Source organism: Acanthochromis polyacanthus, chromosome 21 (genome assembly GCF_021347895.1).
Source record: "Acanthochromis polyacanthus isolate Apoly-LR-REF ecotype Palm Island chromosome 21, KAUST_Apoly_ChrSc, whole genome shotgun sequence".
NCBI classification, from domain to species: Eukaryota; Metazoa; Chordata; class Actinopteri; family Pomacentridae; genus Acanthochromis; species Acanthochromis polyacanthus.
The window spans coordinates 27,543,695-27,571,085 of record NC_067133.1 but is presented as its reverse complement, the minus strand read 5'-3'; the positions used below and the strand labels follow the sequence as shown (position 1 = coordinate 27,571,085).

Below are 27,391 nucleotides of genomic sequence, written 5' to 3'. Positions count from 1 at the left end.
GTCAGGCAGGCTCTTGGAAAAGGACTGGAGTGGATCGCTTCCATTAGCTATGGTGGTAGCAGCAAGTACTACTCTCAGTCAGTCCAAGGCCGGTTCACCATCTCCAGAGACAACAACGTACAGCAGCTGTATCTGCAGATGAACAGTTTGAAGACTGAAGATTCTGCTGTTTATTATTGTGCTCGAAGAGACACAGTGACTGAAGTTGTGTTAGCAGCTGTTCAAAAACCTACAGCAGTTGTTTCTTTGGTGATGCAGCTCATGTACTGTATGAAGTACTCTTCAATTTTTTTATTCTCCATTTTATAAATATGATTTGGTCTTTCACTTTACATTTAGACTGTAATATTTTAAAAAATTATTTAATGTTTCTTTACACCGCTGTTTTCATTTTGCATGTGTTTGCATGCAAAGTCTTGAGGAAAGTCAAAAAGTATTTTACTTAAATTATTAAACCTGTTTTTAATCAGCTTGCCCATAAAAAAAGGCTGAAGACAGAATGCAATCTGTCTGCTGACAATAAGCACATTTCTACTACCTGATGACAGTAATGTCTATAATATATCTGCTGTCTATATCAGATCATAACATGTGAGTGAAAAGAATGTTGACCTTGACGTTGTTTGGATGGAGATCAGACAGATTTTTCATAATTGAACAAAATGTAAATACATATTGATCAAACCACTGATGTGTCTTATTTGAGAAACACAATCTGAAAGTGTATAAGTAATATAAAGAGCCTGAGACAATAATTCGGTCTATGGAGTTATGTAGGGTGACCATACGTCCTCTTTTGCCCGGACATGTCCTCTTTTGAGAGGCTGTCCGGCCAGCGTTTATAAAGTCCTTCAAATGTCCGGGTTTTTGATCCCCTAAATTCCACATAACGCGAAACCGCCGCGCCACACCGCGCCGCGCTCTTGAATCGTACTGCGCAACGCTTAGAACCCATTCTCTTCTATCAGACAATTTCCACTGCACACGCTGCGGAGCGCCAGCGCCGCGTCTCTGAAGCGCCAGCGAGTGCCACGGCGCTGGAGATTCGCTTCCTCGCAGGCTGACAGGCAGGTCGGCACACTGCGAGAGAACATTCGAACAGAAAGAAAATGCCGAAACGCAAATGTCATTTCACTGATGAAATGCGAAAGAAGTACCCCTGTTTTTGTCCGGGTCGTGTCAAATGGGAGGCAGAATGTACAGTCTGCAAAGCTGGACTTATGTCTCTGTAGCTAATAAGAAAAGGAAAAAGAAGGAAAAAAAGGACTGTTGACTTGAGGCATTATTTCTACATTTTTTTCATTTGCCATTAGACACAGAATAGGCTACCTCTCTTTTTGTTTAATATTTGACACATTATTTCTATTTTTACATAATTGATAATTGGGAGGTTATTTTGAAGAATGGTACTCTACCTCACTTTTCCTAACTAAGGTGTAAGTGTCAGACTTAAGAGAGATGATTATTTCTTATTTTGTTAAACATCTGAATACATGTGTTCCTACACAACCTGAGTCAATAACTATTAAAGACTAGAGCATGCCATATTTGTATGTGACTGATTATATTGTGTAGGAGAATTGCTTTAATTTAATAAATATATTATTTATAAAGCAACTGTTTGTGAGTGTTTTGGGCTATTTTTCTGTATATCAAGGGAAAGTGTTCTTTTCTGGGGAATTCAGAATATCTGTTTCACTGAGTTTGAAGCACAGAAAGCCCCCTGACCCATGGAAAACCCCTAAAAAAAGGCAGGGGGGGTGGGGTGGGGGGGACTGAAAATTTTTTGCACGCGAGCTGGAAGTGTGTCCTCTTTTCAGAGAAACAGAATATGGTCACCCTGGAGTTATGAATATGGAACAAAATCAACATTCTCCTGACTGGCAAGAGAAGATACATTTTTTCCTGCATTTGTGTTCATGTTAACATATGACCAAACATTAAAAACAATACAGAAAGGGGAATATTATATTTATAAATTTAGTGTGAATAATGTATGTGAAATAAATCAGTTATTTTATTTCTCAAATATGTTAAAATCAAGGGCGTCAGTTAGTTTTTAAAAGTGGGGGGGATGGAGACCACAGCACTTTGAGAAAATGTCGAAGAACGGCGGCAAAACACCACAAGCTGGGCTCAAACTCACAACCACCACACCAAAGGCAGAGGCTCAACCTGTTGAGCTATCAGTACATGCAGGTAGAGGGATCTGTGGGCCGCTATAGTACTAATTCTCCTGGGCCGAAATTTTGCCCCTGCACGCCTCTGGTCGGAGCTTCCACTTGGCACAGGCGCAAATTTAGCATCTGCACGGTTTTCTTTTAACCTCACAAAGGTGTGCTGCATGTCTTGCAACTCTCGGTGGAGTACGGATGGTGCGTTCAGGAGCGTCGGAATTTTCTATACTACTGAAAATAACTGGGTTTACAACGGCTTACATGTGAAGAATGTAAATGTGTTGGAGACAAAATGACCCCTGACAAAAAGTGTGTGTGTGTGTGTGTGTGTGTGTGTGTGTGTGTGTGGGGGGGGGGGGGGGGCACATCCCCACCGTCCCCCCTAAACTGACGCCTATGGTTAAAATATGTTGTTTTAAATCAACTAATAAATGCTTTTCTGGGATTTGCTGAACATTCAGTTCATGAGCTGCAGTTCTTCTCTACAGCCTCCAAGTTTATCTGAGTCTGAAAATACCTGCAAAGACTAAAACCATTAAAATAATAATGGGTTACATTTTTATAGCGCTTTTCAGGACACTCAAAGCGCTTCACAATGGATCCATTATTCATTCACTCACACATTCTGACTCTGGTGGTGGGGTCATTCCTACTATTCGGTGCCATTTCGGCCTTGTTTAATCTATTAAAAAAATGTTAAAATGTCCAATTTTTTCATCTTTTATCTGAAGGATTACTTATCAAACTATAAGAAAACTATATTGATCCAGCTCAGGATATCAATAATCTAATATTTTTACCAAATTCTTTGCATGTGACAGACGGCAAATGTCCACCCTGTTACGGGACATTCTCACATCTATTACACTATGTTTCCAAACCACTCTAGCTATGATAATTACATTTAGTAAGAGCTAAAATGTCCCTTAATTTACCTTTGAAATATCTATTTTGAGAAATATTAACAAAGAAGTATATGTACAAAAAATGTGCTCTATTGTAAGGCACAACACAATTTGAACACATTTCTTTTCAATTTTAAGATAATTTCAATGGAATCAACCTTTATTTTTTTTAGTGATTTCATTATACTAATTAGAAACTGCAAGCAAACACAAAGACATGCTAAATATTTCAGACTTTTTATCTAATTCTCATCAAAAAATAATAAGGTAACAGGGTGGACAGAAGAGTAACAGGGTGGACAAGACGTCACAGAATGGACCTAATATTTGTGAACAAAATTTTATTTAAAAAAGTAAATTTATTTAAACTTTACATCAACATTAAAATTATTTTTAAAAAATACTTCCAACAAATAATTAAAAATATCATTAACTAATCATATGAAAAACATCAAAAACGTCATTAGCATCAGCTTTACATACGAATTCACTGAACAATATAATTCATTAACAATTAGAAATTCATTCAATAATTTAAAATAGGAAATTGATTCAATAACTAAAAATAAAAATAAAATAATCAATTTATAACCAAAAATAATAATAGAAGACAACATATGCTGAAGAAAGATGTTTATCCACTTCTGTTATGTCCACCCTGTTACTGTGTGTCCACCCTGTTACTGTGTGTCCACCCTGTTACTGTGTGTCCACCCTGTTACTGTGTGTCCACCCTGTTACTGTGTGTCCACCCTGTTACTGTGTGTCCACCCTGTTCCTGTGTGTCCACCCTGTTACTGTGTGTCCACCCTGTTATTGTGTGTCCACCCTGTTACTGTGTGTCCACCCTGTTACTGTGTGTCCACCCTGTTACTGTGTGTCCACCCTGTTACTGTGTGTCCACCCTGTTCCTGTGTGTCCACCCTGTTACTGTGTGTCCACCCTGTTACTCTACAAAACGGTAACAGGGGGGACATTTAATGCTAAAGCTGTCCCTTACTGCTAATGTGATGAAAAACAAGATAGCACTTAGTGACAACCAAGGAAGATTTTTAACATATTTATTAACCATATTTTTGAAATTACCAAAAAATATAATTATCTGCTATAAAACAGGGTAACAGGGTGGACATCTTATGCTTTACCACGTCAGTCAAGCATTCTAAAACACTTAAAAAAGGTTGTTTAAAGAGAGGTACTTACTTTGCTTGCATTAGTTTGATTTTCCCTCCAAAAGTGTAAGCTACTTCCTGTATCAAGTGACTAGATGATGTATTGGGGGGGCGTGTGCAGAGATCTTTGTATCAAAGTAACAGGGTGGACAGTTGACTCAGGGACACAACATATGTTGAATATTTTAAGCAGTAAAAATGCATAAATAACAAAAAATAACATTTGGGGAGGTAGATTATAAACGAAGCTGTGCAACAATAGTGAAAAGTGTTGGGTTTATTTTATTACTATTACTTTTATATATATTTCTGATTGAACAAACATGATTTGGGACATGGGAATTTGGCCTACTTATCCAAAAATAATGGTAATTGTTTAAAATTGAAATATTCCTGCATACATATCATTGTATATTATGGTAGAGAACTGTTAACCATATAAGCCAGGCTTTTGAAAATTAGTATTAGGACATTTTTACCAAAAATATGCAATACTCTGTCATGGGGACTCAAATGGCACCGAATAGTAGGAATGACCCGGTGGTCAGCTACATTTGTAGCCACAGCTGCCCTGGGGCAGATTGATGGAAGCGTGGTTGCCAATCCGCACCTACAGCCCCTCTGATCACCACCACCATTCACACGCATTTATACACCAGTGTGAGAGCAGAACTGGAGGAAAGGCGGGTAAAGTGTCTTGCCCAAGGACACAACAGCACATGACTAGGCGAGAACAGGAATCAAAGCGCCGGCCCTTTGATCATTGGACGACCCGCTCTACCACCTGATCCACAGCCGCCCCTCGAAAGAGTTCATGCAAACACTTTCTAGACCTGTTTTTTTTAATGCAGGTGTTTAAAGTTATTTACTTGATACTGGATGGTGTCACTTCATTGTGTGCAGGAAAGAATTTTTTTTTAAAAATTGCTGCTTTTAAAAAAATGCTACAGACTGTTTCTGTAACCAAGAAAGGAGTAAATCTTTTTTTTTCTCAGGATTAAAAGCACATACAGCATTAAAAACAGACCCTAATGATCTGAAAACATGCTAAATGCACTATAAACACACGTTACAGCATATTAATGGTGGTTGGTCTTTCAGTTTTCCTGGTTGCAAACTTGTTGTTTATTGATTCTTTGTAATATTATTTATTTAACACAAACTTTCAGTAAATGTTTGCAGAAACAGCAGCAAAAATTGAATTAGTTAGAAATAAAAAGCATCAAATGTGAGGGAGATGAAGACAGAGAGCAGATAAAGTCAAACTCTTCTATTGGCTCCACTTAGTCCAACATTCAGGCTTCATATGTTTGATTCTATGCAAACTCACTGAGCTTCCTTCCTACTCAGCTATAAAAACTTCACAGCAGGATGTGGAGTGAATTGAACTGAACATCTGTCTCAACAGAAACCATGTTGTCTGTAACTTTGCTGCTGCTGTTGGCAGCTGGATCCTGTGAGTCTCTTCTGATGCGTCGTAGTCAACAGTTCTTCTTTAGCAGCACAATTTAATGGTTTGTCATAAAATCTGTTTTTCTGTTGACAGTGTTGATCCTCAGGGCCAGTAACCCCCTAATTAACTTATTCAGCTGTCAGGGAATCACTGGACCAGCTCTCCATCCTACGGGTCCGGTTCTACTGCCCCCTGAGATCTTACTCAGAGGGATGCTGCAGAACTGTTAAGCCGGTTGACGAGGAAAATTCGCCTAGCTGTCTCACTGCCTTCATCCAGACGCCTATCCCTGCTTCCTCTGATAATTAATTTAACCGAGTAGCCACTTCGGTAAAGTTAAACTTAACCACCAGACACGCCTGTTAACGGCAGCTTTTCCTCTCATAGATCTGGCACTTGGTAAATTGCTAGGTTTAATTCAGAGATTATGGACATATAGACAACCTCTAGGATATGTTTATACTGGGCCAACCTGACCCCATGACTAGGTAACCTTTCAGAACCTCTACTATTGTTATGCACGCAGTAATCTGACTTTTTACATCCAGAGCTAGATGTATAAGTATTCATTCAGGGATAAAAATAGCACTTGCAATTTGTTGTCTTTAATTGCAGAATAATGCTTTATTAAAATATATTTAGCACGGCAAAAGCAAAGCCAATAAATCATCAGACAAATAATCAAACATTAGATAATATTTCAAATCACTCATCCTAACTCCTAACTGGTATTATGCTTTCCTAAAAGAAGAGTAATAATCACCCAGATTACATAATTTGGAGGGAGAGAGCAGCCGGCTTGGCCGTAGTCAACTGCTCACCTGAAACCCGACAAGTGTTTGAGACCCGCCGGGGCCCAGGGGGAAGTGGATGGGGTTCCGGACCAGATTTAGATCTGCATGTATCCATTTTTGTTGTTTGGTCCAGTATTCCTCACATGGAAAATAGAGTTCAGTAATGTTCCTTCAGACAGCATTATTTCCAGATCACAGTTCTGTAATCCTCAATGCAGAAAGAGCAAATTCCTTTAATCCATAATTCCATCAGAACAGTTATTCCTTCTGCAGACCAAGTTATTCCACTCATCCAGAGTTACGTGGTAATCATCCCCTGTGCTCAGACTGATGTCTGGATTGCACCCAGGCAGATACCCGCAACGATCTCCCAACTTGCATCTCGATCAGATGTAATTTATAGTTTACTCTATCTTTACCCCCTCCCAACTCACACACTTGCCCCATACACTGACCGCATGATCACCCCCACTTTTAAGGAACTGAAACTGTCTGTTTTGGACTGTCCAGACAGCCCATCTTGCCCCCCTGATCTCTCCTGTCTGCAGCTCAGCACAGGCTCCTGATCAGGAAATGGAAAAGCGGATGTCAGCCTCTAACTGTCGCTGGCATCCCATTGTGCAATCTTTTGGACAATGTGTACAGACTTGTTAAAAAAAACCCCAATCTATTTTGAGTCTAGTGACCTTTACTGTGAACACTTGACCCTAGTTCACTTAACTCGTGACTTCTCACCTCATAACAGTAGTCAAAACTCTTTCTAAAACACCTCAGTTTCATAGTAATCAAAACTCTTAAAAGCATTCCCATTTCATAAAGCATAAGTTCCTGTTTTTAGTCAAATCTGTCAAAAACATCACTTTTCACAGTGAGCTGCTCTTCTGATTTTTACACTGTTTCAACATTAAAGAATGTAAGAATAGACACTTGGTTAGTTCAAACTCATTCATTAGGTTATGGCATAATTTGATCCTAAATCACAGGTTATAATATCACAATGTTCCCTTATTTAGCTGTTGTTCTGTCAGAGTCTCCCCTTTGTGGCTGATTCTGGGATCTCATATCTCCATGCTTCACAACAACAGGTGTGAAGTGTGAACAGCTGACTCAACCACAATCTGTGACTGTGCAGCCAGGTCAACATCTCTCCATCACCTGTCGGGTCTCTTATTCTGTGAGCAGCTACTGGACAAACTGGATCAGACAACCTGCAGGGAAAGGACTGGAGTGGATTGGAAGGAGATATACTGGAAGCTCTGACTACAAAGATTCTCTAAAGAACAAATTCAGTATCGAATTAGACACTTCCAGCAACACAGTGACTCAGAATGGACAGAATATGCAGCCTGAAGACTCTGCTGTGTATTACTGTGCCAGAGACACACAGTGACACAAATGATCAGTAGACCTGAACAAAAACCCCTCAGTGTCTGAACACTTGTAACATGAAGCCACCAGAGGAGGAGCCCTCAGACCAGGAATGAATTTAAGAACAGAACACTGCTGTATTTTCATTTTAATTGAATTGACACAGCAACTCTTTCTTCAGCAGTGGATACAGAATGATCCAGTTCTTATTCCACTTTTGGTGTATTCTATTTGTGGGGAAGGAGTCCAGGTCCTGCATCCTTTCAGGTTGGTAAATGGAGTTCTCTACCTGTGAACAAGAGTGACTGGACCTGTTGTTGTTCCTGCATCCAAACTGTGGAACAATCCACCAGTTAAAATCATTAGTGGCTTTTAAATATCATAAATAATCTTGGAGGCCTTTGTGAATGTTTGATGTGTGGCTTTGCTTCATGATCTCTTCACAGCTTCTCTTCTGTTTTATGACCTGATTGTTTTCTTCTCACTGATCTTTATTTATTTCTCTCTGGCTGCTTTCATGATCTTTGTCTATTTGTCACTTGTTTTTATTGATGATAATATTTATTTTCATCTTTTGATTCCTGTTAAAGACCTTGCAACGTTGCAAAAATGTACAGTATAACTAAAGTTTATTATCATATTTATTATCACTCCAAATTTGAGATTGTACTTTGAAACTTCACAAAACATTCATATTTTTGTTGTATTTTTACTTTATGAGCAACAGGGATTAATGTAGCTCTTTAAGTTTTAAAAATATCTCTAATGATGGAATGTGAAGATGTGAGTAATTAAATCTAAGTTAAAGTAATTATAATTTATTGTAGATATAACTTGTAGATTTATTATTAATTTCTGATGAAAGCACAATTATCCAGCAATCAAAGACTCAGAAATATCTCAAAATGTTGCGATGAAAATATGAACAGTTTGTTGTAATAAATCAGTAAATAAAGCATCTGAACATCCTGTAAAGCACAAGTCCATGTATGTCTTTATGGACATGGAGGCTTGTATCTGAATTTGTCACATTCTGTTGATTTCTGTCACATGTTTATTTTATTAGGCCATAAGAAGACTAGTGCAACAATCCAAGACAAGAAAATGAAGATAATAAATCCTGCTGCATGATACTTTTTAGTTTTTATGTCATTTACATAAAATACCATATTATTTATTCATTTTTTGTGTGCATGTTTTCTCACATTTCCAGTTCCTGAGCAGATATTTTCTCTGCAGAGTTTCAAATGTCTGTCTGCATCTTTGTCTTAAAGCATCTGCAAAAACTGACAGTATTAATGGTAAACCATCCACAATAATCTGCATTCACTGCATGATCTTATAGACTATCAGTGAATATTTTTGCTGCTAAATACTGTAATAAATGAATAAATAAATGCTAAAGATCCCAATACATTGTGCTGATTTGTGTGAAATTCATCACAAATACGTCGATGTACTTACAGTAAATAAATTCTCTCAAGAAACTGTAGAAATCATTTTACAAGACACACTGATGTACAAATATGCAACAAAAACACACAGAGCACAGCTTAAAAAATAGCATCAGTATTTGCAAATGCACAAGACACTACATGATATTAGAAAACTGAATCATTGACAACACATTTATAGTTTCCAGAAACAGAAAAGTTAACAGTTGTTTTACTGATGGAAGTACAGAAATATTTTATGCTGCATTTTAACATGTAATGACATTAAACTATCATGTATGAAGTCAGGAGGTGATTTCCATGTGTGTGTTCATTCTGCAGATACAATAAGTGAACAGACATTTCTATTGGCTTCTCTTGGACCAGCACTGATGCTTCATATGTTCGATGCAAACTCCATGAGCGTCCAGCTTTAAAAACATCAGACTGTCAGCAAAGTTCACAGCACATCAGTTTCACCTCCAACCATGTTGTCTGTAGCTCTACTGCTGCTCTTTGCAGCTGCATCCTGTGAGTCTCTTTGGATTTATGACAGTCTGTACTTCATTCTTTGTAGTATGACTTGATCATTCAACATACAATATTTTCTTGTTTTAACAGGTGTGACGTGTGAACAGTTGACTCAGCCACAATCTGTGACTGTGCAGCCAGGTCAACGTCTCTCCATCACCTGTCAGGTCTCTTATTCTTTGGGCAGCTACATCACAAACTGGATCAGACATCCTGAAGGAAAAGCAATGGAATGGATCGGTGCTGCACGTGTTGGATACACCTCAAGCTACAAAGATTCACTGAAGAACAAGTTCAGTATCAACTTAGACTCTTCCAGCAAAACAGCCACTCTGAATGGACAGAATATGCAGCCTGAAGACTCTGCTGTGTATTACTGTGCCAGAGACACACAGTGACACAAATGATCAGTAGACCTGAACAAAACCCCTCAGTGTCTGAACACTTGTAACATGAAGCCACCAGAGGAGGAGCCCTCAGACCAGGAATGAATTCAGACAAATGCAACGAGAAATCACTTATGTACTGTATATAACACCGAAAATGTGGAAATTTCATAAAGTCTTGACACCTTGAAATGAAAATTACAACAAAACGAAAATTTGGAAAAGTGTCAAAATGCTACTTGCAGTAAACAACTATAAAAGGAAGTGAAATTGTAGAAATATCAGGGAATACAACCAGAACTTTGACTTTAATGGTAATAAAACACCCTCAGTAAATAATTTCTGACTGAGACAAACATTTTTCTGAAGACACCATTTTTTTATTTGGTCCATGTTATTTATGTTTCATTCTTTTTCTTTCATCTCATGTTATGAAAATGCCCAAAAATGTTCTTTATTTATATGTTCTATTTGTGCATGTAAAGCATGGATCAGTGATCTGCTCCATCACAGTGTAAATACAGAATCAAAGGTTGATTAGATGAAACTAGAACAGACTGTCAGTATATTTGCTGCTCCTCCCTCATGATGTCCTCATGCAAATCTCCAGTCTGTCCAGTGTACTTCTGTCCTGCTGACTGATCTTGTTCTTTGTGTGGAGCATCAGAGGTCACATCTCCACACTCAGGATGATCAACACACTCACTCTGCTGCTGGTTGCTCTCTCTCTGTCCTGTGAGTTCTCCTGATAACTTGAGATGAGAAAACATCAAGCCATCAGTGATTCCAGAAAACTTGTGTGATAACTGTGTGACTTTCTTGTGTGCTTCCTCTCTGCTTTCATCTCATCAGGTTGTACAGGTCAGAGTCTGGAGTCTATTCCTTCCAGTTCAGTGGTGAAACGTCCTGGAGAGACTCTCAGTCTGTCCTGCAGAGGATCTGGATTCACATTCAGTAGCTATGGGATGCGCTGGATCAGACAACCTGCAGGAAAAGGACTGGAATGGATCGGGGCTATTTGGAGTGATGCAAGCAAAACTTTTTATGCCAGCAGTGTTCAAGGACGGATAGAAATCAGCAGAGATAACAGCAACAGCATGACGTATCTGAGACTGTCCAACTTACAGCCAGAGGACTCTGCAGTTTATTACTGTGCAAGACACACACAGTGCTCCGTGTTAATGAAGAGGCTGTACAAAAACTCCACAGAAAATGTTCCTCCAAAGACCTCAGGGTGGCAGTGGAGGATATGAAATGGATGAAACTAACTGAGCAGTGTGTGACATGAAAACTATGAAAACAACAACTTTCAGCAGAAGATCATAATAGCAGGTGTGAAATCATGAAAATACGGATATTTATGCGAGGAGCACATTCCCTGTCCACCACAGTTTGCTGAGTTAAAGAAGAGAACCCAGTTTAGGTATACAAAATGAAGCGAAAGAACACCATACCATAAAAATCACACAATTACAATCATAACAAAGAGTCACCAAAATATATTTTCTACAGATGTGTTGTCACGAACGAGCGGGTGGACCCAAGCAGAGAGTCACACTACCAAGGCTGGCTGAATGAAAGTGATTTATTGTTTGGGGGGGGGGGGGGTGAATAAAGGCACAGTGAGGGGAAATCCAGGGTGCAGGAGTGGCTGGTGTAGTTGGGGTTTTGGCCAGAAACGGGGGGGGGGGGGGGGGGGGGGGGTCCAGGCAGGAACGGGGGTCCAAACAGGGAAAACCAGTGATGATTTGTCGGGGAGAGCCGGAGGGGAAGGAGGATGGCAGGGACCCCGGACAGCTGAACTGAGGACGAGGAATAGGAGAAAACAACATTAGAAAACAAGGCAGAAACTCAAACAGATTTTGTAAGAGGCTAGAGAGCGAACTGAACTGCGTGGTTCGTGTTCAACAATCTGGCAGGGAGTGGAAGGAGGAGCCGGTTCTTATTGTGGAGGTGGGTAATTAGTGTGATGTCCCTCAGCTGTCCGGGAGCCGAGGAGGTGGTTGATTGCCTGAGTGGAGTCAGCTGGGAAGCTGGACTCCACTCAGGCACCGACCTGTAGGGGGAGAGACAGGGCAGAGGAGAAGGGAGCTCTGACATGTGTGAGATGTGGTGTTTTTATTGTATGAAGTCCAGGAATCAGTGTAAAATAAAATTCATCCATGTCTTCATGTGTTTGTGTTTCAGAAACTGTCTTCAGAGTTTGACTCAATACAAACTATTTCCATTCATTTAAATGCTCTCACATTATCATGACTTCAACCCAACTCCATGTTTTTACAGTGAAAACAGCTTCCAGGTGTGTTTGTCAGTGATCAAGCTGCACCTTCTCTTTCTCACAGCTGAACAACATTTCATCTTCATGTTGGTTCATTTAAATGTGATTTGCTGTCATCAGTATGTAAATCAAGCTGTCTTTGTTCTGCCTTATTAAGGAAGTGAAGTGTGTATCTGTGTGTCAGAAGAAGCTCACATCAGTTGAGCTCCAACATCAACATGTTCTCTGCAGCTCTGATTCTGCTGCTGGCTGCTGGATCCTGTGAGGAGCTTTCACTGGATAATACACAGAAAATAAAACACTGAATAGTTCGATGAATAATGTTGATTTGTGTCTCCACAGGTGTGAACAGTATTGATCTCATCCAGCCAGACTCAATGCTTGTTCAGCCTGGACAGACTCTGACCATCACCTGTCAGGTCTCTGGTTATTCTGTGACTGATAACAGCTATGCAACAGGTTGGATCAGACAGCGTGAAGGAAAAGCAATGGACTGGATTTGTAGTCGATGGGGAGGAGGAGGCTTTAAGAAAAATAACACTTTGAAGAATAAATTTATGAAAAACATTATTTTCGCTTTTGTTTGTGTTTTTTTTTTTGTCTAATTGTGTCATAATAATGTGTAAAACAGACTGCTGTTCACTTTGCTGGTCTGACATTTGTCAAAACATGAAACTGTATTCATGTTGGAAGATTAAACAAATGTAAATCATGTCCTTTAAATAGACGTGGCTTCAAATAAGACAGTTTCTGTTGTATTTTAGGGAACAGGTCTGGCTGTATTGCAACAGAATGTTAAAGAATGTTTTAAATCTTTATTTTTTTTCATGGATTTTGTTGTTTGTTCTGGTTTTCAATGTTTTCTGGAGTTTAATGTACACTGCTCAAAAAATTAAAGGAACACTTTTTAATCTAAGTATTGCATCAAATCAGTGAACCATGTGGGATACTGATCTGGTCAAGTAAGTAAAAGAGAGGGTTTTTAGTCAGTTTCAGCTGCTTTGGTGTTCATGAAATTAACAACAGATGCACGAGAGGGGTAACAATGAGACAACCCCCAAAACAGGAATGAGTTTACAGGTGAAGGCCACTGACATTTTTGTCCTTCCTGATGTTTTCTGACTATTTTTCACTAGTTTTGCATTTGGTTAGGGCAAGTGTCGCTTCTGGTAGCATGAGACGATACCTGGACCCTACAGAGGTTCCACAGACAGTCCAACTCCTCCAGGAGGGCACATAAGTGCGTGCCATTGCCAGAAGGTTTGCTGTGTCTCCCAGCACATTCTCAAGCACATGGAGGAGATTCCAGGAGACAGGCAGTTAGTCTGGGAGAGCTTGACAGGGCTGTTGAAGGTCCTCAACCCATCAGCAGGACAGGTATCTGCTCCTTTGTGCAAGGAGGAACAGGATGAGCACTGCAATAGCTCTACAAAATGAGCTCCAGCAGACCACTGGTGTGAATGTCTGTGATAAAACAATCAGAAAGAGATGTAATGAGAGTAGTCTAAGGGACCAGCGTCCTCTCGTGCCCGCTGTGCTCGCTGACTGGCACCGTGGAGCTCGGCTGGCATTTGCCATCGAACACAGGAATTTGCAAGTCCACCACTGGTGCCCTGTGCTTTTCACAGATGAGAGCAGGTTCACCCTGAGTGCATGTGACAGGCATGAAAGGGTCAGGAGAAGCCGTGGAGAACGTTCTGCTGCCTGTAACATTGTTCAGCATGACTGGTTTGGTGGTGGGTCAGTGATGGTGTGGGGAGGCATATCCATGGAGGGACACACAGACCTCTACAGGCTGGACAATGGCACTCTGACTGCCATTAGGTATCAGGATGAAATCCTTTGACCCACTGTCAGACCCTACATTGGTGCAGTGGTCCTGGATTCCTTCTGGTGCACGACAATGCCCAGTCTTATGTGGTAAGAGAACTCATGCAGTTCCTGGAGGATGAAGGAACTGATACCATTAGCTGGCCCCCACGCTCACCTGACCTGAATCCAATAGAACACCTTTGGAACATTATGTTTTGTTCCATCAGACACCATCAGGTTGCTCCTCAGACTGTCCAGGAGCTCAGCGATGCCCTGGTCCAGTTCTGGGAGGAGATACCCCAGAACACCATCTGTCGTCTCATTCAGAGCTTGTCCCGACATCGTCAGTCATGCATACAAGCACATGGACCTTTTAAAGCTAGATATCTCTGACTATATCATATCATTTACCAATTAAATGTTCCAGTTCAACAAAAACAGCAATGTAGTGACACTAATTCTAAAATATATTTCAGACAAATTAAGACACAATAATATTTTTTGCTTCAAGCAACAGTCAGGACTGAAAATGATTAATGTTAGTAAAGACAATTCATAGTAAAGATCTCATGATGAAGTGGAGGAAGCCTGATGTACATTGTTCTATTATATTATATTATATTATATTATATTATATTATATTATATTATATTATATTATATTATATTACATTATGTTATATTATATTATATTATATTACATTACATTATATTATATTATATGACTGTGATTAAAGGTCGATGAACAACTAATCCTGCTTTAAGAAACGTGTCCAAGAATTTACTTTACACATTCTGGCATCAAACATACCGTCCTTACAAAATTATTTCGGGGCCTTGAACAGACCATGTAAGTAATTTCAACATCATGTGCACTTTATGATAATCACCAACCTGTAAATCAGGAGAAAGAATGAGACGGACAATAATGGATGTTGTTCTTCCCTCTTCTGTCAGTCTGAAGACGAGGCTGCTAAACACACACCAGGCCGTCTCTGTGAAAGGTTGAGCCCCCTTGTCGCGTAATCTATAAACTACACCTAGACAAGCTTTATACAAAAAATAATTACATTATAACCAATATACAGTGGGTATGGAAAGTATTCAGACCCCTTGAAATTTTTCACTCTCTGTGTCATTGCAGCCATTTGCCAAAATCAAAAAAGTTCATTTTATTTCTCATTAATGTACACTCAGCACCCCATCTTGACAGAAAAGACCAGAAATGTAGAAATTTTTGCAAATTTATTAAAAAAGAAAAACTGAAATATCACATGGTCAGAAGTATTCAGACCCTGTGCTCAGTATTGAGTAGAAGCACCCTTTTCAGCTAGTACAGCCATGAGTCTTCTTGGGAATGACGCAACAAGTTTTTCACACCTGGATTTGGGGATCCTCTGCCATTCTTCCTTGCAGATCCTCTCCAGTTCTGTCAGGTTGGACGGTGAACGTTGGTGGACAGCCATTTTGAGGTCTCTCCAGAGATGCTCAATTGGGTTTAGGTCAGGGCTCTGGCTGGGCCAGTCAAGAACGGTCACAGAGTTGTTCTGAAGCCACTCCTTTGTTATTTTAGCTGTGTGCTTAGGGTCACTGTCCTGTTGAAAGGTGAACCTTCGGCCCAGTCTGAGGTCCTGAGCACTCTGGAAGAGGTTTTCCTCCAGGATATCTCTGTACTTGGCCGCATTCATCCTTCCTTCAATTGCAACCAGTCGTCCTGTCCCTGCAGCTGAAAAACACCCCCACAACATGATGCTCCACCACCATGTTTCATAGGGATTGTATTGGGCAGGTGATGAGCAGTGCCTGGTTTTCTCCACACATACCGCTTAGAATTAACACCAAAAAGTTCAATCTTGGTCTCATCAGACCAGAGAATCTTATTCCTCATAGTCTGGGAGTCCTTCATGTGTTTTTTGGCAAACTCTAAGCGGACTTTCATGTGTCTTGCACTGAGGAGAGGCTTCCGTCGGGCCACTCTGCCATAAAGCCCCGACTGGTGGAGGGCTGCAGTGATAGTTGACTTTGTGGAACTTTCTCCTATCTCCTGACTGCATCTCTGGAGCTCAGCCACAGTGATCTTTGGGTTCTTCTTTACCTCTCTCACCAAGGCTCTTCTCCCACCATTGCTCAGTTTGGCTGGACGGCCAGGTCAAGGAAGAGTTGTGGTCGTCCCAAACTTCTTCCATTTGAGGATTATGGAGGCCACTGTGCTCGTAGGAACCTTGAGTGCTGCAGAAATTCTTTTGTAACCTTGTCCAGATCTGTGCCTTGCCACAATTCTGTCTCTGAGCTCCTTGGGCAGTTCCTTCCACCTCATGATTCTCATTTGCTCTGCCATCAGTATCCTTCTGTATGCAAAGTGAACTTCCTCACAGTCTGATATAAAGACTTGACATGTTGCTGTCAGCAGAAGAAGAGAAGCTCCATCAGATCAGCTTCAGTACCAACATGTTCTCTGTAGCTCTGCTGCTGCTGCTGGCTGCTGGATCCTGTGAGTCTCACTGACTGTATGATCACAACACACTGACTGTTGACTGTGATCACACTGATCCAATGTTCAACATGTTTCCTTTACAGGTGTGAAGTGTGAACAGTTGACTCAGCCACAATCTGTGACTGTGCAGCCAGGTCAACGTCTCTCCATCACCTGTCAGGTCTCTTATTCTGTGAGCAGCTACTGGACAAACTGGATCAGACAACCTGCAGGAAAAACACTGGAATGGATCGGTGATGGACGTGTTGGAGGCATTTCAAGCTACAAAGATTCACTGAAGAACAAGTTCAGTATCAGCTCAGACTCTTCCAGCAAAACAGTGACTCTGAATGGACAGAATATGCAGCCTGAAGACTCTGCTGTGTATTACTGTGCCAGAGACACACAGTGACACAAATGATCAGCAGACCTGAACAAAAACCCCTCAGTGTCTGAACACTTGTAACATGAAGCCACCAGAGGAGGAGCCCTCAGACCAGGAATGAATTTAAGAACAGAACACTGCTATATTTTCATTTTAATTGAATTGACTCAGCAACTCTTTCTTCAGCAGTGGATACAGAATGATCCAGTTCTTATTCCACTTTTGGTATATTATATTTGTGGGGAAGAAGTCCAGGTCCTGCATCCTTTCAGGTTGGTAAATGGGGTTCTCTACCTGTGAACAAGAGTGACTGGACCTGTTGTTGGTCCTGCATCCAAACTGTGGAACAATCCACCAGTTAAAATCATTAGTGGCTTTTAAATATCATAAATAATCTTGGAGGCCTTTGTGAATGTTTGATATGTGGCTTTGCTTCATGATCTCTTCACAGCTTCTCTTCTGTTTTATGACCTGATTGTTTTCTGCTCACTGATCTTTATTTATTTCTCTCTGGCTGCTTTCATGATCTTTGTCTATTTGTCACTTGTTTTTATTGATGATAATATTTATTTTCATCTTTTGATTCCTGTTAAAGACCTTGCAACGTTGCAAAAATGTACAGTATAACTAAAGTTTATTATCATATTTATTATCACTCCAAATTTGAGATTGTACTTTGAAACTTCACAAAACATTCTTATTTTTGTTGTATTTTTACTTTTTGAGCAACAGGGACTAATGTAGCTCTTTCAGTTTTAAAAATATCTGTAATGAAGGAATGTGAAGATGTGAGTAATTACATCTAAGTTAAAAAGTAATTAAAATCTATTGTATATATAACTTGTAGATTTATTGTTAATTTCTGATGAAAGCACAATTATCCAGCAATCAAAGACTCAGAAATATCTCAGAATGTTGTGATGAAAATATGAACAGTTTGTTGTAATAAATCAGTAAATAAAGCATCTGAACATCCTGCAAAGCACAAGTCCATGTATGTCTTTATGGACATGGAGGCTTGTATCTGAATTTGTCACATTCTGTTGATTTCTGTCACATGTTTATTTTATTAGACCTTAAGAAGACTAGTGCAACAATCCAAGACAAGAAAATGAAGATAATAAATCCTGCTGCATGATACTTATTAGTTTTTATGTCATTTGCATAAAATACCATATTATTTATTCATTTTTTGTGTGCATGTTTTCACACATTTCCAGTTCCTGAGCAGATATTTTCTCTGCAGAGTTTCAAATGTCTGTCTGCATCTTTGTCTTAAAGCATCTGCAAAAACTGACAGTATTAATGGTAAACCATCCACAATAATCTGCATTCACTGCATGATCTTATAGACTATCAGTGAATATTTTTGCTGCTAATGAGGTTGTAAATACTGTAATAAATGAATAAATAAATGCTAAAGATCCTAATACATTGTGCTGATTTGTGTGAAATTCATCACAAATACGTCGATGTACTTACAGTAAATAAATTCTCTCAAGAAACTGTAGAAATCATTTTACAAGACACACTGATGTACAAATATGCAACAAGAACACACAGAGCACAGCTTAAAAAAAATAACATCAGTATTTGCAAATGCACAAGAAACTACATGATAATAGAAAACTGAATCATTGACAACACATTTATAGTTTCCAGAAACAGAAAAGTTTACAATTGTTTTACTGATGGAAGTCTAGAAATATTTTCTGTTGCACTTTAACATGTAATGACATTAAACTATCATGTATGAAGTCAGGAGGTGATTTCCATGTGTGTGTTCATTCTGCAGATACAATAAGTGAACAGACATTTCTATTGGCTTCTCTTGGACCAGCACTGATGCTTCATATGTTCTATGCAAACTCCATGAGCGTCCAGCTTTAAAAACATCAGACTGTCAGCAAAGTTCACAGCACATCAGTTTCACCTCCAACCATGTTGTCTGTAGCTCTACTGCTGCTCTTTGCAGCTGCATCCTGTGAGTCTCTTTGGATTTATGACAGTCTGTACTTCATTCTTTGTAGTATGACTTGATCATTCTACGTATAATATTTTCTTTTTTAACAGGTGTGAAGTGTGTACAGTTGACTCAACCACAATCTGTGACTGTGCAGCCAGGTCAACGTCTCTCCATCACCTGTCAGGTCTCTTATTCTTTGGGCAGCTACGCCACAAACTGGATCAGACATCCTGAAGGAAAAGCAATGGAATGGATCGGTGCTGCACGTGTTGGAGCCACCTCAAGCTACAAAGATTCACTGAAGAACAAGTTCAGTATCAACTTAGACTCTTCCAGCAAAACAGCCACTCTGAATGGACAGAATATGCAGCCTGAAGACTCTGCTGTGTATTACTGTGCCAGATACACACAGTGACACAAATGATCAGTAGACCTGAACAAAAACCCCTCAGTGTCTGAACACTTGTAACATGAAGCCACCAGAGGAGGAGCCCTCAGACCAGGAATGAATTCAGACAAATGCAACGAGAAATCACTTATGTACTGTATATAACACCGAAAATGTGGAAATTTTATAAAGTCTTGACACCTTGAAATGAAAATTAAAATAAAGCGAAAATTTGGAAAAGTGTCAAAATGCTACTTGCAGTAAACAACTATAAAAGAAAGTGAAATTGTAGAAATATCAGGGAATACAACCAGAACTTTGACTTTAATTGTAAGAAAACACCCTCAGTAAATAATTTCTGACTGAGACAAACATTTTTCTGAAGACACCATTTTTTTATTTGGTCCATGTTATTTATGTTTCATTCTTTTTCTTTCATCTCATGTTATGAAAATGCCCAAAAATGTTAAAATGTTCTATTTGCGAATATAATGCATGGATCAGTGATCTGCTCCATCACAGTGTAAATACAGAATCAAAGGTTGATTAGATGAAACTAGAACAGACTGTCAGTATATTTGCTGCTCCTCCCTCATGATGTCCTGATGCAAATCTCCAGTCTGTCCAGTGTACTTCTGTCCTGCTGACTGATCTTGTTCTTTGTGTGGAGCATCAGAGGTCACATCTCCACACTCAGGATGATCAACACACTCACTCTGCTGCTGGTTGCTCTCTCTCTGTCCTGTGAGTTCTCCTGATAACTTGAGATGAGAAAACATCAAGCCATCAGTGATTCCAGAAAACTTGTGTGATAACTGTGTGACTTTCTTGTGTGCTTCCTCTCTGCTTTCATCTCATCAGGTTGTACAGGTCAGAGGATGGAGTCTATTCCTTCCAGTTCAGTGGTGAAACGTCCTGGAGAGACTCTCAGTCTGTCCTGCAGAGGATCTGGATTCACATTCAGTAGCTATGAAATGCACTGGATCAGACAACCTGCAGGAAAAGGACTGGAATGGTTGGGGATTATCTGGAGCGATGCAAGCAGAACTTATTATTCCAGCAGTGTTCAGGGACGGATAGAAATCACCAAAGATAACAGCAACAGCATGACGTATCTGAGACTGTCCAACCTAAAGCAGGAGGACTCTGCAGTTTATTACTGTGCAAGACACACACAGTGAGTTCAGTCAGTGAGGAGGCTGTACAAAAACCTTCTTTAACTTTTTACCGTCTCCACCAGGAGGCAGCAGAGTTTCTGGAATTTCAGTTATTTTGACAAACCAGTTTTTCTCCAAACCTTCACAGTTAAGCAGCAGCTGAGGCTGTGGTTTGTCTCTTCCTCTTTAAAGGTTTTTACCAACAGCAGCTTCTCCACAGCAGTTTATTGTTAAATATTTTTTCCATTTGGTTGAACAGATGTCGTGACCAATTTTCAGTTATGTCTCAATTATTTAATAAATGTTTTGAGTCTGCTCAGAAATTATTCAGACGCCACAAAATGAACACATGAAACAAGAAAATAAATGGGGATTTAGCAGACATGAACTTTTTTGAACTCATATGCACAAATTCAGCAGTAGACAAGAAGATTATTGTTAATATTATTTTACATATTTCCATATTAATAAAAACCTTTATCAGACTGTTTCAGGAACACTAACACCAACATGTTCTCTGTAGCTCTGCTGCTGGATTTACACTGCTTCAATATTCAACATTTTCATCAAATGACACAGCAAGTCCATGTTTCACTCCATGATTCATGTGTGTCCATTTGAAATGATATTGAAGCAATTCAATTTGACAAAGGTGGACTGACTTCAACCAAGGTCTAGACTCATTTAAATGAATAGAAATTACATCTGATCACAATATGAACTCTGCTGCAAAGGATCTGAATATTTAGTCTGACTTTTATTTTTTCATTCTGATTTCTATCTTTATGGTTGGACGTGGTCACTTTGGTTTGATTTCAGATTGATGAGCAACAACGAAACTTTTATTCATTTACAATGATATCTGTAACACTATAAATATATTTTTGAATCCTTGACTTATAGTTGAACAGAAATGTCTCATATATTCATCATTGCTTGTAAAGCCCACAGCCCAAACGCTCATCATTTATGCAACGTTGTAATTCCCATCAAAACTACATCATTAATGTGATCTGCTTGAAAAATACTGAAAAATGTGTGTGAAATTATTCAGTAATAAAGTTTTCATTTCTTTGTTAATTTTACACAGAGTAATTATGTTAATTCTCTCCCATCAGTTTGTATTATACTTAGTTTGACTTCAATGTTTTATTTACTTCACAAAGAAGATTTAAAAATGATCTGAAATCATTTTGAAATCTTTTTTTTCAGACTGTTAGTCCAGTTTCGTGTTGAATTAGTGTGACTCCAGTCTTCTTTCACGATGGTGTTAATTTCATTTACACCTAATTATGAATTAAACATTTTTTACTTCAGAAGAAACTCTACATTGCTGGTGCTGTCATTCCAATTCTATTCATTTTTATTTGTGTTGTTTTCAAGTAAGTTATTAATTTAATGTGTGAATATGTGAGTCTGTCTTCAAAGAGAAAATGAAGATAATAAATCCTGCTGCATGATACTTATTAGTTTTTATGTCATTTGCATAAAATACCATATTATTTATTCATTTTTTGTGTGCATGTTTTCTCACATTTCCAGTTCCTGAGCAGATATTTTCTCTGCAGAGTTTCAAATGTCTGTCTGCATCTTTGTCTTAAAGCATCTGCAAAAACTGACAGTATTAATGGTAAACCATCCACAATAATCTGCATTCAATGCATGATCTTATAGACTATCAGTGAATATTTTTGCTGCTAATGAGGTTGTAAATACTGTAATAAATGAATAAATAAATGCTGAAGATCCCAATACATTGTGCTGATTTGTGTGAAATTCATCACAAATACGTCGATGTACTTACAGTAAATAAATTCTCTCAAGAAACTGTAGAAATCATTTTACAAGACACACTGATGTACAAATACGCAACAAACATGGAGAGCACAACTTATATAAAATAACATCAGTAATTGCAAATGCACAAGAAACTACATGATAATAGAAAACTGAATCATTGACAACACATTTATAGTTTCCAGAAACAGAAAAGTTAACAGTTGTTTTACTGATGGAAGTCTAGAAATATTTCATGCTGCACTTTAACATGTAATGACATTAAACTATCATGTATGAAGTCAGGAGGTGATTTCCATGTGTGTGTTCATTCTGCAGATACAATAAGTGAACAGACATTTCTATTGGCTTCTCTTGGACCAGCACTGATGCTTCATATGTTCTATGCAAACTCCATGAGGGTCCAGCTTTAAAAACATCAGACTGTCAGCAAAGTTCACAGCACATCAGTTTCACCTCCAACCATGTTGTCTGTAGCTCTACTGCTGCTCTTTGCAGCTGCATCCTGTGAGTCTTTTTGGATTTATGACAGTCTGTACTTCATTCTTTGTAGTATGACTTGATCATTCTACGTATAATATTTTCTTTTTTAACAGGTGTGACGTGTGAACAGTTGACTCAGCCACAATCTGTGACTGTGCAGCCAGGTCAACGTCTCTCCATCACCTGTCAGGTCTCTTATTCTGTGAGCAGCTACTACACAGCTTGGATCAGACATCCTGCAGGGAAAGGACTGGAGTGGATTGGAATGAAATATACTGGCTACTCATACTACAAAGATTCACTGAAGAACAAGTTCAGCATTGAAATAGACACTTCCAGCAAAACAGTGACTCTGAATGGACAGAATATGCAGCCTGAAGACTCTGCTGTGTATTACTGTGCCAGACTCACACAGTGACACAAATGATCAGTAGACCTGAACAAAAACCCCTCAGTGTCTGAACACTTGTAACATGAAGCCACCAGAGGAGGAGCCCTCAGACCAGGAATGAATTTAAGAACAGAACACAATTGAATTAGCACAGCAACTCTTTCTTCAGCAGTAGATACAGAATGATCCAGTTCTTGTTCCATTTTTGGTATATTCTATTTGTGGGGGAAGGAGTCCAGGTCCTCAGACCAGGAATGAATTCAAACTGTTGATTCAAAGTTTAACATGTGTCTTCTTTGCTTGACTCACAGTATTTATGCAAAAGTACTGAGCTGGATTGAGATTATCATAATGAAACAAAGCATTAGCAAGCCCCTCATGTGTATATACGTGTAGTTATTTTTTAACAATATACGACTGAAATTTAGTTCAATTATCCAATCAGTCACATCGAAAAAAAACTCTTTACTGTCACACGTTCTGCTCCAGTGTGATAACATGAGAGGATGGTTGCTTGTGCAGCCTGGACAGACTCTGACCATCACCTGTAGACTGTCTGGTTATTCTGTGACTGATAGCAGCTATGCAACAGGTTGGATCAGACAGCGGGAAGGAAAAGCAATGGAATGGATTTTCCATCAGTGGGGAGGAAGTAGTGGCAGCTTTCACCAAAATAATGCTCTGAAGAACAAGTTCAGTTACAGCAGAGACACTTCTGCAGGAACAGTGACAATAACAGGACAGAACCTGCAGTCTGAGGACACAGCTGTGTATTACTCTGTACGTCGCCCCACAGTGACACAAACCACCAACAGACACGTTTTATCTGTAGACAGTTACTTCCTGACCGAGATGCTACATATAACTATAAACCAGCTATCAAAGCTTAACCATTTTCCTTTCACATCGGTGACCTGTATGTTTTGATGCTGGAAATTAAGAATCTTAATCATGATTTGAAGAAGATTTGCTTCCCACTCATCCACCTACTTAAAAAATGAGAAATTAGCACATGTGAATATGGTTTGCCCTTTTAAGATATGGTCAGAAACATGTTGTTGAAAATTCAAGATTCAAGGGTGTTAATTGTCACATTTACATGCTATTTATTACACTGTACTTACACTCTATGTCTTTGGAAATGCACATTTTACATTATTTATGCTTATACTGTTTCTATTTATCTTTATATTTTTAACGACATCACAAAAACTTATAGTGTAACACAATAAAATCAATGAATATTTAATAGAATCTGCTGAATGGAACATCAAAAAAAAAACTGAGACACTGAAATGTTCTGACAGGCTTTTTTAATGTCATGGAGGAAACAGATGATTTTTAGCTGCTGAGTTGTTAAAATTATGTTGAATCTCTTGTTGTGCTGTTTATAGACCTGCCCTCTGATTTGACTGATGCAGGAGGAGCCTCATGGAAGCATTTTCATGTGGATTCAGTTTATTTAGAGGACATTTACAGACTTGAAGACATATCAGTCACATTGTCAACATGGATCACAGACAGCTCACACTGTTGGTGGTTGCTGTGTTTGTTTGGAGTGGTGCTGAAGGTTGGAGCATGACAGAGTCTGAAGCAGCAGTGAAAAGACCTGGAGAGTCCCACAGACTCACCTGTACAACATCTGGAATATATTTCAGCAGCTCCTGGATGAACTGGGTCAGACAGGCTCCTGGAAAAGGACCGGAGTGGATCGCTACTGAGACTCAAGATAGTAGCAGCAAATACTACTCTCAGTCAGTCCAAGGCAGGTTCACCGTCTCCAGAGACAACAGCAAAGAGCAGCTGTATCTGCAGATGAACAGCCTGAAGACTGAAGATTCTGCTGTTTATTATTGTGCTCGACACACACAGTGACTGAAGTTGGTTGAACAGCTGTACAAAAATCTACAATCCTCATCAGACATGAAAAACATCCTCAGTTTAGAAAATTCTTTCACACCTAAACATCTTTTTTTAATCAGTGACATTTCAATTGTGTTTTCAAGGCAAATATGAGAAATAAGTGTGAGTAAACATAGATTTTCAGCACATGTTCTACAAAATGTCATAACAACTTATCACTGAAACTGTTTGCCAAGTTGTTGCCTCTTAACTTGAAGAAAACAAATTGTAAAAATGCAGTCTCCAGTATTATGGTGTCCGAATTCTTTTTGTATCTACCTGCCCAAGACTGTCTGAAAAGCAATACTTATACTGAAGGAATTATGATGCAATAAGATAATCCTGAACCTAACATTGCAAACTTTTCTGACATATTTTAATTAATTTATTTATTTTTGCCTGTTGTGACTGTCCCCTAAATGTGTCACAGACAGACAGTAAAAAGTGCCCAAACACTTGTAACATGAAGCCACCAGAGAAGAGGTCCTCAGACCAGGAATGATTTTAAGAAAAGAACACTGTTTTATTTTCATTTTAACTGAATTCATATTACAACAAACTCTTCTCTCTTTTCCTCCTTTGCAGCTTCTCTTTTCAACATTTTTTCTATATTTAATTTCATTATCAATCAACAGGTAATATTTCCTCATTGACTATCGGTCATATACAGTCAGATCTTCTCATGTGCAGACTCAGATTCATGAACATGTGAACATATTATGCACTAAAAGGTTTTTCATTATTCTGAAGAGTGAAGCTCAGGCATTCAAATCAAGCTGTCAGGGTTTTTTTTAATTCTGTGCATTAAGAGGCCCAGCAAACATTATGACTCTGAAATGTAGTTGAATTGATTTTAAATATCAACTCACAAAGTCATTGCAGTCTTCACTGGTTGAGAGGGAAACCTGTAAGTTTTCTCAGCGTGTTTGAAGAAGTTGTGCAGTACAGCTGCCATTGATGTTGTTTGGATGTTGACTACTTATGCATCATATTATTATCATGAATATCTGGACAAAAGTCTGTCAACAACCAGAATGATGAGCAGAAAATGGAACTTCCACATCAAAATAAATTTCTAGACAAACACGAATCACAAGTTCATCTGGTCTGAATCAAAACTGTCACTGCACATTCTGAAGGTTCACATTTAGTCTGATGATGAAGTCTAATTTCCAGTTTGATGCTTCCTGTGAGGAGGACTCAATGCAAAACTTGCATGCATAATTTCCACCTCTACATCTGTGAGTGCAGAGAGTGAGACAGAGCAGTGGACTGACAGTTTAACATGATGAGCTACAGCGTTGGACTGCTGCTTTTAACTGTCTGCTGGACAGGTGAGAAACTATTCACACATCTGAGTCTGGTCTCAAAAAGTAACCAACTCACAACTATTTTCTCTTGTCTTGACAGGTGTTGAAGCCCAGACTCTGATACAATCTGGAGCGGTAATTAAAAGACCTGGAGAATCCCACAGACTGACCTGTACAGCCTCTGGAGTCACAATCAGTGGTTCTACTATGGCGTTCGCGGATGCCGGACATTCTTTAAATTCCTGTGCAAATTCGGCGGATTCATGACGATCTAAGCTGTCCATCGGCGTTTGCGGCCGCCACCGCGGCCGCCATTGCGGCTGCCAGACATCTGGCCGCAGCGGCAGCCCCAGCGGCGGCCGCAAACGCCGATGGACAGCTTAGATCGTCATGAATCCGCCGGTATAAACCACTTTCAGATGTGATTACCACAGCGGGTTTCGCTCGTGGTGAGCGGCACGAAAAACATGACGACATCGTGTTGGTGCGCACGAAACCGAAACAAAAACTGACGTGACAGTTTCACGAATCCCCGTGAGACCGCGTTGCATCACGGCCGCGGCGGCTCGTCGGGGGAACACGGGGCGGCGGCGGCGGCGGCTGCAGATATTACAAAACAGGGAGAAAGAGGAGTGCTCCTCACTGTCTTGCCCACTGTGTGCAGGAGAACATGTCACTAGAAGGAACACACTAGTTTAGCTGTGTTTAATTCATTAAAGGTTTGTTTATTTTAATGCACTGTTATTAATATGTTGTGTAAAATGTTTGTTAAAGCTTTATTAGAACAGGGTCAGGTGAATAAAAAGTTTTGCTATTTGTAATAGTAGTGCT

At 39.3% G+C, this 27,391-nt stretch overlaps 2 long non-coding RNA genes across 4 annotated transcripts; one reads left to right on the top strand and one right to left on the bottom strand.

Annotated features, from left to right (window-relative positions):
* Positions 1-9,577: 9,577 nt before the first annotated feature.
* On the top strand, positions 9,578-19,760 carry LOC127531525 (uncharacterized). The gene is made up of 3 exons (XR_007938661.1): positions 9,578-9,833; positions 16,886-16,962; positions 19,317-19,760. It is a non-coding gene; the product is annotated as an uncharacterized LOC127531525 (long non-coding RNA).
* LOC127531527 (uncharacterized) lies at positions 10,167-23,471 on the bottom strand. 3 transcript variants are annotated; one of them, XR_007938666.1, is made up of 2 exons: positions 23,394-23,471; positions 10,167-10,249 (listed from the first exon to the last, which is right to left on the bottom strand). It is a non-coding gene; the product is annotated as an uncharacterized LOC127531527 (long non-coding RNA). The 3 variants fall into 3 exon arrangements; XR_007938664.1 differs by lacking the exon at positions 23,394-23,471 and adding an exon at positions 19,566-19,659; XR_007938665.1 differs by lacking the exon at positions 23,394-23,471 and adding an exon at positions 17,212-17,308.
* Positions 23,472-27,391: the final 3,920 nt, after the last annotated feature.